Raw genomic sequence first — 12,278 nt, forward strand, 5'->3', positions numbered from 1 at the left:
GATCTGCCCACAACTATATTGTTTAACTTCTGAGTTAAATTAAATTGGATTGTGTTTAACTTTGGAGGAATGGTCACAGGCTCTTTTTCAAAGCTACTGCACCATTTTACATTCCCATTATGGTAGATGAGAGTTCTGATTTTCCTGCATCCTCACCAATACTTGTTGTTTTTCATCTTTTTAATTATACCCATCCTAGTTGTTGCAAAGTAGTATCTCATTGTGGTTTTAATTTGCATTTCCCTGATGGCTAATAACATTGAGCATCTTGTCATGGGCTTATTGGCCCTTTGTATATCTTTTTTTTTTTTTTTTTTGAGACAGGGTCTCACTCTGTCACTCAGGCTGGAGTGCAGTGGTACAATCTTGGCCACTGCAACCCCTGCCTTCAGGGCTCAGGTGATCCTCCTGTCTCTGTCTCCCAAGTAGCTGGGACTACAGGCAGGCACACACCATCATGCTTAGCTAATTTTTGTATTTTTTGTAGAGATGGGGTTTAGTCATGTTGCCCAGGCTGGTCTCAAACTCCAGGGCTCAAGTGATTTCCCCATCTCAACTTCCCAAAAGCATCAGCCCCAACGTGCCTGGCCTGTATGTCTTCTGTAAATAACTGTCTATTCAGATATTTTGCTCATTTTTAATTGGGTTATTTGTCTTTTTATTATTGAATTATGATAACTCTTTATATATTCTAAATTTGAGTCCTTTATAAGATATATAATTTGTAAGAAATTTCACCCATTCTGTGGGATTTTTCATTTGATGTTGTCCTTTGAAGCACGAAAGTTTTTAATTTTAATGATGTTCAGTTTATCTATTTTTTCTTTTGTCACTTGTGCTTTTGTTGTCTTAAGACATCATTGCCTACTCCAAAATCATAAAAATGTGCATCTATGTTTTCTTCTAAGAGTTTTATAGTTTTAGCTTTTACATTTAAGTCTTTGATCTATTTTGAGTTAATTTTTCACTATAGTGTGAGGCAGAACTACAAATTCAGTCTTTTACATGTATAATTCGGTTGTTCCAGTACAATTTGTTGAAAAGATGATTCTTTTCCTATTTAATCATCTTGGCACCATTGTCAAAAATCAAGTCACCATAAATGCAAGAGTTTTCCTTCTGGACTCTCAATTATATTCAATTAATCTATATTTCTGTTCTTTTGCCAGTATAACATACTATTCATTTATGAACTTTAAAAAGTTAAACTTCTATTATTACAAAATTGTTTCAACAGAAATATTTTCTGGCTCTTGGTTCGTGTTTTCTGTTAAACATTCTCTCTCTCTCTCTCTGATATGTGCATGATTGCCTTACCATTCTGCTCTGATATAATTGGGTAAATTCTTCTTGACATTTTTCCCAACATTATCTGGGGACAGTTTATCTTATCTACAGTGTCGGCCACTATTCAAGGAATGGTGTGTGGCTTTCTTTCCTATAGCCTTAATCTATAGGGTTGGGTAAAGGGAAAGGCTCAGTTACCCTTGCTGGAAAGTCTGAGCACTGTACCCTCTCTCTGAAATCTGTCTACATTTCCTGAACCATGAATCCATCTCACTCCTATCCTAGCTAGTGATTTGCCCCACTCCTGTAGGATTCAGCTCATGTCCCCACGCAGCACAGGGTCCTGGAAGATGCAAAACCTGGTGGTTTTTCCCATCCCTACTAAGGTCCTCCAGCATCACACAGGGGCTTCCATGATAGAGAGTTTCTCTTAGACCTTTTGTGCAGCTGCCCAGCCATCATCATAGTCCTCTTTCCTCTCCATTGGTGATTTCCAGCAAGAACTCTTAGAATGTTGTCAACTGACCTGCTTTCCTCTCCCTGTCACTCTTAGCAAGATAGCGGGGTGGCAGGTTCTGGGTTGGGAGATACACCAGACCAGAATCTTGTTTTCTCTCCTTATTCACTACTTCACAATGTTTGTAAAATTAAGTTGTAATTCATTCTTTGGTTATTGCTGAGGACTTTTTAGGATTAAAAAATGTTTGTTGTTGCTGATTTCATTAGGTATTTTAAAAGTGAGCTTCTGTTGTTCTACGTCACTCTGCAGCCTTACCTAGAAGTCAATCTGGTGCAACACTTTTAGAAAGCAATCTGGCACAATGCTTACAGAGCTACAAGAATGTTCTCTAAGTCAGAAATCCCATTTCTGGGAATTTATCATAAGGAAATAATTCACAATGAAAATAATCTGTATACATGAGTATGCAACACCATCTGTGATAGCAAAGAAATAACTTACATATCCTACATTAGGAGACAAGTAAAATTAGCTCTTATAAGATGGATGGAATATTCTTCGGTCATTAAAATGATAGTTGCAAAAGCTAAGTATTAGCATAGAAAATGCTTTTAAGAAACAATGCTAGATAAAAATAGACTATAGAGTGAAATATATACCATTATGGTAACTCTGTAAAGAGATGAAATCAGGTAGACAAGCAAGGAAACAGATTTTTTGAAAACTGAAATGACCGCGATAAGGTGGTATGAACAAAGAGATACTTATTGATAATTTTTATTTAATAGAATAGAATTGCTTTTACAATAAAAAGGAGATACTAAAAGACTGAATAAGTAAAATATTTTTCCCTCTTCCTTTGCTGATGTTGAGCTAGAGCTAATTTGTGGCTTGATTTGGGAACATTTGGGCTAATGAGAAAAGATTTGGCCGGGCATGGTGGCTTATGCCTATAATTCCAGCACTTTGGGAGGCCGAGGTGGATGAATCACTTGAGTCTGGGAGTTGGAGAACAGGCTGAGTAACATGGCAAAATCCTGTCTTTACAAAAAATACAAAAATTAGCCAGGCATCGTGGCATGTGCCTATAGTCCCGGCTACTTGGGAGGCTGAGGTGGGATCACCCGGGCCTGGGGCACCAAGACTGCAGTAAGCCATGATGAGCCATGACCACACCACTGCACTCCAGCCTGGACAACAGAATGAGGCTCTGTCTCAAAAGAAAAGAAAAGAAAGAAAAGAAAAGAAAAGACAGGAGAGGTGAGGAGAGAAGAGGAGAGAAGAGAAGAGAAGAGAAGAGAAGGAGAAGAGAAGAGAGAGAAGAGACAGAGAAGAGAAGAGACAGAAAAGGAGAAGAGAAGAAGAGAAGAGAGAGAAGAGACGGGGAAGAGAAGAGAGAGAAAAGAAGAGAAGAGGAAGAGAAGAGACAGAAGAGAAGAGAAAGAAGGGAAGAGAAGAAGAGAAGTGAAGAGAAGAGAAAGAAGAGAAGAGAAGAAGAGAAGTGAAAAGATTTCACTAGTAAAAGTAGATTTACCAGCTGTGTGACCTTGGCTAGGTTTACCATTTGCACATCTGTAAAATGGGCCTGATTTTATGTCAAGCTCGGAAAAGCACTAGGGAGAGTGAGTGAGATATGCGTGTCAAACATCTAGCATAGCTCTGGGCACACAGAAGGCACTTGGTAATATTTAGCTCTAGCTCGCCTTGGTTTTCATCAGAGTAATGGCTCCTGTTCTCTTTGTGTTGTGATTATAACTTAAACTCTGATTTGGGTGCAAGAGTAGAAAGAGGAGAATAGCAGAAATTCAGGAATGGATTGGTAATGAATTGGTAAATGACTTCTATCCCCTCTACCCCAGCTCTGCTTTCCTCTCCTGCACTTGGAAAAATAAGGCAAACTTTTCAACTGGGCAGTGAGTGACTTTTCAAAGGTCACACAATGAACGAGTGAATAAAGAGAAATTCAGCACTTTCTGGACAAATGGTTCCCTGGGTTGACAAACAAAGATCCATGTCAGACAATATGAGCCCAACACTGACAGAACCCCACAAGGGTCTGCTTGCTTTCCTTAGTGTATGCTTCCCAGTGTAGTTCCTCCAGCACTTATTTGAGAGATCCATTTATGCCATGCCTTGTATATCATGAAAATCCTAGAAAACAATATTCCCTTGAAGTCAGAGAAGGCCTTCCTGGAGCACTCAGCATTCGAATTTTAATCGTGGGCCCTCATGCATAGGCTAGAAAGGCATTTTAATCTTTTGCATATGGTTATAAGAAAGGACAGGGTCTTGCTATGTTGCCCAGGCTAGTCTCAAACTCCCAGGCTCAAGCAATCCTTCCAACTCAGCCTCCTGTGTAGTTGGGATTACAGGCATGAACCACCCTCCTTGGCAAAAACCTGTTTTTTTGTTTTGTTTTGTTTTGTTTTAAATAAGCTGCTGCAAAAGAAGATATACACAAAGGAAGTCAGTTTGCAGGACATGATGAAAATTATGGTTTGTTTTATGCTGCATCTGCTGGGTAGGGCATAGAGGTAGGAGATGAGGCCATGGTTGTGGACAAGAGATATTATAAGGGAAAATTATCTAGAAACTGAGTGGGAGCTGTGCACATCACATCATTGGCTCTCTAGCTGCAGAAGGAAAGGAGAGAGGTCATCACAAAATGATCTGAAAGTGAGGTCAAGGGCAATTCATCTACCGTCTCTGCAGACACAGCATAAACAGATTGATCTTGAAGGATAAGGAAGGCAGAAAACAACATGTGGAGCCTGTGAAAAAAAATTGTAAAATGTAAAAAAAAAAAAAATGCAAAGGAACGTCATATGGAGATTAACCTGAAGAATTTATCTCTGAACTCTTTTTTGTTTTTTCTTTTTTTTGGGACAGGATCTCACCGTATCAGCCAGGCTGGAGTGCAGTGGTCATGCATGGCTGTAGGTGCATCACAGCTCACTGCAGCCTCAAACTCCTGGGCTCAAGTGATCCTCCTGCCTCAGCCTCCCAAGTAGCTGAGAATAAGGTATGTGTGCCATCATACCTGGCTAATTTGTTTTGTATTTTTTGTAGAGACAGGGTTTTACAATGTTGCCCAGGATGGTCTCAAACTCCTGGGCTCAAGCAATCCACCTGCCTCAGCTTCCCAAAGTACTGGGATTACAGGGGTGAGCCACTGTGCCAGGCTGAAACTTGTTTTTTGCAGCACTTGAAGCCAAATTTCAAGAAAACGCTTTGGTATCTTCCATAAGGTGCAGAAAGACCTAACTTTAAGTGAAGCAGGAACCAAAAGCAACAAAGGAGAAACAAGCTAAGATGAAAAGGCAAGATGAGATAAAAAGTGAGATGGACGCCCTAAGAGATGATGATGATAACAGCAACAAAATTGCTCATGTTTATTTAACATTTCCTATATATCGTGCTTTATTCAAAGTATTTTTACATGTATTAACTCATTTAATCCTTACTATTATTATTGCCCCCATTTTATAATTGAGGGAACTAAGGAGGATAAATAAGTTGCTCAAAGTCACCCCAGCAGTAAGTGTTGGAGTCAGGGTCTGAACTCTGACAGTTTCACTCCATGGCCTGTACTTTCCCACCCTTGCAATAACAAAGCCTGGCACAGGAACAAAAGATACAAAGGCAGAATTAAAATCATTCAAGGCTGTACAAAGAATAATTGAAGTTGTGGGTGGCTGATATCAAAATGAAAAGTGCACCTCAAAAGACCAAAACCCCAAGACAAGAAAAAAGGAGATGATGGTTATGGGAGCCAGAGAATAAAATTTTTCCTTGCTGACAGAAAGGATGCATCACATTCCAGGCAAAATAAACAAAAGGGGACACAGTCTGTTAAAAACAAAACAGAAACAAAACCTACCAAAACATTAAATAAAGAACATATGAAAAACAAACTACCACTTTATATATAATTCAACCTCACTTCTAATTTAAAAAAGAAGAAATTTAAATTAGATACTATTTTCACTTTTCAAATGTAAACAGAATGCCAAAATACATGAGGCAAAACTGATAGAACTTCAAGGAGAAATAGACAAATCCAGTATCATAGCTGGATACTTCAACAACCCCTGTCAATCAGTAATTGGCAGATAACAGTTAGAAAATAAGTAGGAATATAGTGAAACCGAAGAGCACCCTCACCAATTAACAGGGTCAAATTGACATTTATTACTGTATCCAACAACACAAGACTACATATTTTCTTAAGCTCACATGAAACATTCACCAAGATAGAACACATCCTGGGCAATAAAACACTTTTTAATTTTTTAAAGGCAGGGTTTCACTCTCTTACTCTGTCACCCAGGCTGGAGTGCAGTGGGATGATTATAGCTCACTGCAGCCTCCAACTCCTAGGCTGACGCAATCATCCCGCCTCAGCCTCCTGAGTAGCTGGGACGACAGGTGTTCGCTACCACACCCAGCTAATTTTCGTTGTTTGTTCTTGTAAAGACAGGACTTTGACATGTTGCCCAGGCTGGTCTCAAACTCCTGTGCTAAAGTGATCCTCCATCTTGGCCTCCTAAAGTGCTGGGATTACAGGTATGAGCCACCGTGTAAAAAGAAAGACCTAAAATCAATAATCTAAGCATTCATCTTAGGAAACTAGAGAGAGTAAATTAAATAAAAGGAAGCAGAACAGAAGAAATAAAAATAATTGCAGAAATCATGAAACTGACAATAGGAAATTAATAGATAAAATTAACAAAAGCTGCATCTTTGAAGGATTAATAAAATTGACAGGCTGGGCACAGTGGGTCACGCCTGTAATCCTAGAACTTTAGGAAGCTGAGACGGGTAGATCACTTGAGTCCAGGAATTTGAGACCAGCCTGGGCAGATCCCATCTGTTAAAAAAAAAAAAAATTAACAAACCTTTAGACAGGTTAACCAAGAAAAAAAGAGAAGACAGCACTAATATCAAGAATGAGGCTGGGCACGGTGGCTCACGCCTGTAATCCCAGCACTTTGGAAGGCCAAGGTGGGTGGATCATCTGAGGTCGGGAGTTTGAGACTAGCCTGACCAACATGGAGAAACCCCATCTCTACTAAAAATACAAAATTAGCCAGGCGTGGTAGCACATGACTTTAATACCAGCTACTTGGGAGGCTGAGGCAGGAGAATCACTTGAACCTGGGAGGATGAGGTTACAGTGAGCCAAGATCGTGCCATTGCATTCCAGCCTGGGCAACAAGAGCAAAACTCCATCTCAAAAAAAAAAAAAAAGAAGAAAGAGAAAGAAAGGCCATCAGTACTGATTCTATGGACATTAAGAAGATAATAAAGGAATATTATGAACAACTTTACAGCAACAAATTTGATAAATAAAATAAACTAATTCCTTGAAAGACATGATTTACATGATTCACATAAGGAGAAATAGATAATTTGAATAGGCTTTTATACATTAAAGAAATTTAATCAACAATTAACAACCTTCCAAGAGAGAAAGTGCCAGGCCAAGATGGGTTCACTGGTGAATTCTATCAAACATTTAATGAAGAAATGATACAAATTCTCTACAATCTCTTACAGAAAATAGAAGCAGAGGACACACTTTATAATTCATGCTATGAGGCCAGCATTACGCTAATACCAAAGCCAGATAAAGACATTATAAGACAGGAAGTTACAGACAAGTATCTGTCATCAACATAGATGCAAAAATCTTCAACAAAATATTAGCAAATCAAATCCAACAACATATGAAAAGTATTACACACCATAATCAAGTGGTATTTATTCCACTTGATTATTCCAGGTATATAAGGCTGGCTCAACATTTGAAAATCAAGTAATGTAATTCATTGCATTAACAGGCTAAAGAAGAAAAATCATATCATCACATTAATAGATTCAGAAAAAGCATTTGACAAAATCCAACATCAACTCATGACAAAGACTCTCAGTAAACTAGGAACAGAGAGAACTCCTCAACTTGATAAAGAATATCAACAAAAAACCTTCAGCCAAACATCACACTTAATGGCCAAGAACTAGAAGCTTTCCTCCTAAGACTGGGAACAAGATAAGGAAGCCCTTTTTCATTAATTCTGTTCAGTATCATACTGGAAGTCCTAGCTAATGGAATAAGACAAGAAAAGGAAATAAAATATTGGGAGAGAAGAAATAAAACTGTCTGTCAATGGCATAATTATGTAAAAAAAATCCCAAAGAATCCACCAAAAAAACTTGGAACTTATAAGTGATTGTAGCAAGATGGCTGGATATGAGATAAATATACAAAAGTCAATTGCTTTTCTATATACAGGCAATGAACAAGTGGAATTTGAAATGAAAACACAATACCATTTACATTAACTCCAAAAAAGAAGGAACTACTTAGGTATAAATTTAACAAAAAATATACAAGATCTATATGAGGAAAACTATAAAACTCTAGCCAAAGAAATAAAAAACAGTCTAAATAAATAGACAATCCATGTTTATTAATAGAAAGACCCCAAATTATTAAGAAATCTGTTCTTCTTGACTTGGTCTAGGTAAACACAGGCTTAACATTATCCAGCAATAGCATGTCTATGTGTTTACTAAATGAATTAATGGAAAAGTTATGTTCACAAAAGGCCTTTACATAACTGTTTATAACTGCTTTATTTATAAGTACCAAAAATTGTAATAAACCAAAATGTCCTTTAATGGGTGGATGGATAAACATACGTACAATGAAATATTATTAAGTGATAAAGAAGCAATCTAACAAAGAACAAAAATCCATGTAGGAACCTCAACTGCATATTGCTAAGTGAAATAAGGCAGTCTAAAAATTTCACATACTGTATGATTCCAAGAATATCATGTCTTGGAAAAGTCAAAACTATAGAGACAGTAAAAAGATCAGTGGTTGCCTGGGGATCAGAGAAGGAAGGGAGGATGAAGAGGTGGAGCACAGGATTTTTTGGGTTGTGTGAAGCTATCCTGCATGGTTCTGTAATGGTGAATATGTGACATTTACATCTTTGTCAAAACCCATAGGACATACAACACAAGAATGAACCTTAATGTAGACTATGAACTTTGTTCATAATAATTTAGCAATACTGGTTCATCAATTGTAACTATAATACCACAGTACTGCAAGATGTTAATGAGAGAACTGTGTTTGCGTGGGTGAGGAGAAGTGGCATATGGAAACTCTGTATTTTCTGCAACACTTTTCTATAAATTTAAAACTAAAGTCTATTAAAACTTTTTTAAAGGAGAAGAAAGTTAAAATGCAAAATGATTTTCATATTTCAAATTGCTTGACTTTCTGTTTTGTTTTGTTTTGTTTTTTGAGATGGAGTCTTGCTCTGTCGCCCAGGCTGGATTGCAGTGGTGTGATATCTCAGCTCACTGCAACCTCTGCCTCCCAGGTTCAAGCAAATCTCCTGCCTCAGCCTCCCATCGCTGGGACTACAGGCGCCCACGATCAAGTCCAGCTAATTTTTGTATTTTTAGTAGAGATGGTGTTTCACCATGTTGGCCAGGCTGGTCTTAAAATCCTGGCCTCAAGTGATCCGCCTGCCTCAGCCTCCCAGAAGTGCTGAGATTACAGATGTGAGCCACTGTGCCTGGCCGAGATATGATTTTCATATTTCAAATTGCTTGAGATTTTGAAAAGACAATACTCAGTGAGGCATAAGGGAAGTTTAGCAACCAAAAGCTTTAAAATGTTACCGACCTCTTGACTCAGCAATTTTATTTTAGGAAATCATTATGAGGAAATAACATGAATTAAGCAAATATGTGGCCACTAGAATGTTGTTAATGATAGGAAAAACTAGGAGATAAAAGTACAGAATGATTTTATATTTTAAAAACAAACCTGGAGATACATACATGCATAAGAAAATGTCTAATTGTCATCAAAATGTTAATCGTGGTTGTCTTTTTATCACATATTTTTATTGTACATTTTTTTCTGAAAAAATAAGAATGAACTTCATATCCACCATGATGGCTATTATCAGTAAAACATACAGAGAAAATACAAGAACTGGTGAGGATGTGGAGGTATCAGAACTTCTGTGTATCGCTGGTGGGCATGTACAATATTGCAGCCTCTATGGAAAACATTACAGCAGTTCCTCAAAAAATTAAACATGGTATTAACATATGATCCAGATTTTCACTTCTTAGTATAAACACCAAAGATAGCAGAGACTCAAAAGACAGTATTCGTACACCCATGTTCATAGCAGTTTTACTTGCCATAGCCAAATGATGGAAGCAACTCAAGGGTCCACTGACAGATGGATAAACAAAACGTGGTGTGTACATGAAACGGAATATATTCAGCCTTAAAAAGAAAGGAAATTCTGACACATGCTACAACATGGATGAACGCCGAAGACATTATGCTAAGTAAAATAAGCCAGTCACAGGAAGACAAATACCGTATGATTCCTCTTACATGCAGTACCCAGGGCAGTCAAATTTATGGTGACAGAAAGTAGAATGATTATTTCCAGGGTAGGGGTGGAGAAGGAGCATTGGGGCAGGTACTGTTTAATGAGAACAGTTATGGTTAGGGAAGGTGAAAAACGTCTTGGAGATGGAGGGAGGTGATGGTTGCCCAACAATGTGAATGTATTTAATGCCACTGATTTGAACAATTAAAAATGGTCAAAATGGTAAATTTGGTGTTATGTGTATTTTACTATGACAATAAAATAAGCAAAATCATCCAAACCAAAAACTCAATGAATGCACGACAATCTGATTAATGGATTGGTACAGAGACAGAGCCTCCATGGGGTTCATCTTGCGAAAGGAGCATGTCTTGGGCCCCCAAAATCATTAAGCTAAAAGGAAAAGTCAAGCAGGGAATCGCTTAGGGCAAACCTGCCTCCCATTCTATTCAAAATCACCCTTCTGCTCACTGAGATAAAAGCTTATCTGATTGCCTCTTTTGGAGAGGCTAATCAGAAACTCAAAAGAATGCAACCATTTCTCTCTTATCTACCTATGTCTTGGAAGTCTCCACCCAGCTTCAAGTTGTCCTGCCTTTCCAGATGGCACCAATGTTCACCTTACATATGTTGATTGATGTCTCCTGTCTCCCTAAAATGTATAAAACTGTGCTCTGACCACCTCGGGCGCATGTTGTCAGGGCCTCCTGAGCTGTGTCAAAGGCGTGCATCCTCAACCTTGGCAAAATAAACTTTCTGAATTAACTGAGACCTGTCTCAGAATTTTGGGGTTCACAACCTGACAGATGGCCATGTGTCACATGAAGCATGCAAGCTGTGCAGAGAAAGAGTATGTGGCAGGCAGTAATAGTATCTACTTGCTCATTCATTATTTCATTATTATGAAAAAATTCAAACATACAGAAACATGGAAGACATTGTACAGTGAACATTTGTATACTCACCTTCTAGATTTTACCATTAGCTTTTTATTTGTTTTAGTACATACCTGGTCATCCCTCTATCCTTCCTTTAATCTATCTTTTTTACAAAAAAAATTCAAAATTAATTGTTAAGCATCTACACACTTTCTCATAAATACTTCGGCGTGCTTATCACTACCTAGTGTTCAGTATTTATTTATATATTTTTTCCTTTGACATAAATCTTACAATGACATGCACACATCCTAAGCCCACATTTACTAAGTTTTGGCAAATACACATATTTGTGTAATCCAGGTCACTCTTAAGATATGCAACATTAGTGTCTCCCCTGGAAGTTCTCTCGTGGCCCTTGATACACGTTTTTTTTTTTTTTTTACAATTGCAAAAAGTAAAGCTATTTGGGAAGTATTTATAGTATGATCTTTTTGTTCTAGGAATACAGAAAAAACTGAAAGAAAACATAGTGATATTTCTGGAGCGTGGGATTACCATTGATCTTAATTTTGTTCTATTCCTTTCTCTGTATTTTCTAAATTTTATATAATGTCTTACTTGGGTGGTAGAAAAACAAAACAAAAGCTACTTAGAAGAAGCATCTTCCTTGTAAGAAATGATGCCACACACATAAGAATATTTATAGTCACTAAATGATCAGTTTGAAGTTAGTGTATGTAGCAAAATTGGAAACATTTCAATATGATATTAAAATATAACTGCAGGCCGGGTGCAGTGGCTCATGCCTGTAATCCCAGCACTTTGGGAGGCCGAGGCAGGTGGATCACTTAAGGTCAAGAGTTTGAGACCAGCCTGGCCAATGTGGTGAAACCCCATCTCTACTAAAAATACAAAAATTAGCCCGGCATGGTGGTGCACGCCTGTAATCCCAGCTACTTGGGAGGCTGAGACAGGAGAATCTCTTGAACCTGGGAAGCGGAGGTTGCAGCGAGCCGAGATCGTACCACTACACTCCAGCAGGGGCAAGAGAGCGAGACTCCATCTCAAAAATAAACAAACAAACAAACAAAAAACTATAATGACAAAATTAAAAGAAATATTAATACCGTAAGTACCCTATATGAAGGCATGTCAACACACAACAGAAATAGAAAGGAATAAGAAAAACACAAGGGTCTGTATTTCTCATTT

General features: G+C 37.9%; 1 protein-coding gene across 2 annotated transcripts in view; it reads right to left on the minus strand.

Moving 5' to 3' along the window:
- The window catches only part of LOC105485052 (dynein axonemal heavy chain 3), a 208,513-nt gene that overhangs the window by 68,823 nt on the left and 127,412 nt on the right, over positions 1-12,278 (minus strand). The window lies entirely within an intron of this gene.

Source organism: Macaca nemestrina, chromosome 18, assembly GCF_043159975.1.
Source record: "Macaca nemestrina isolate mMacNem1 chromosome 18, mMacNem.hap1, whole genome shotgun sequence".
Classification (NCBI taxonomy): domain Eukaryota; kingdom Metazoa; phylum Chordata; class Mammalia; order Primates; family Cercopithecidae; genus Macaca; species Macaca nemestrina.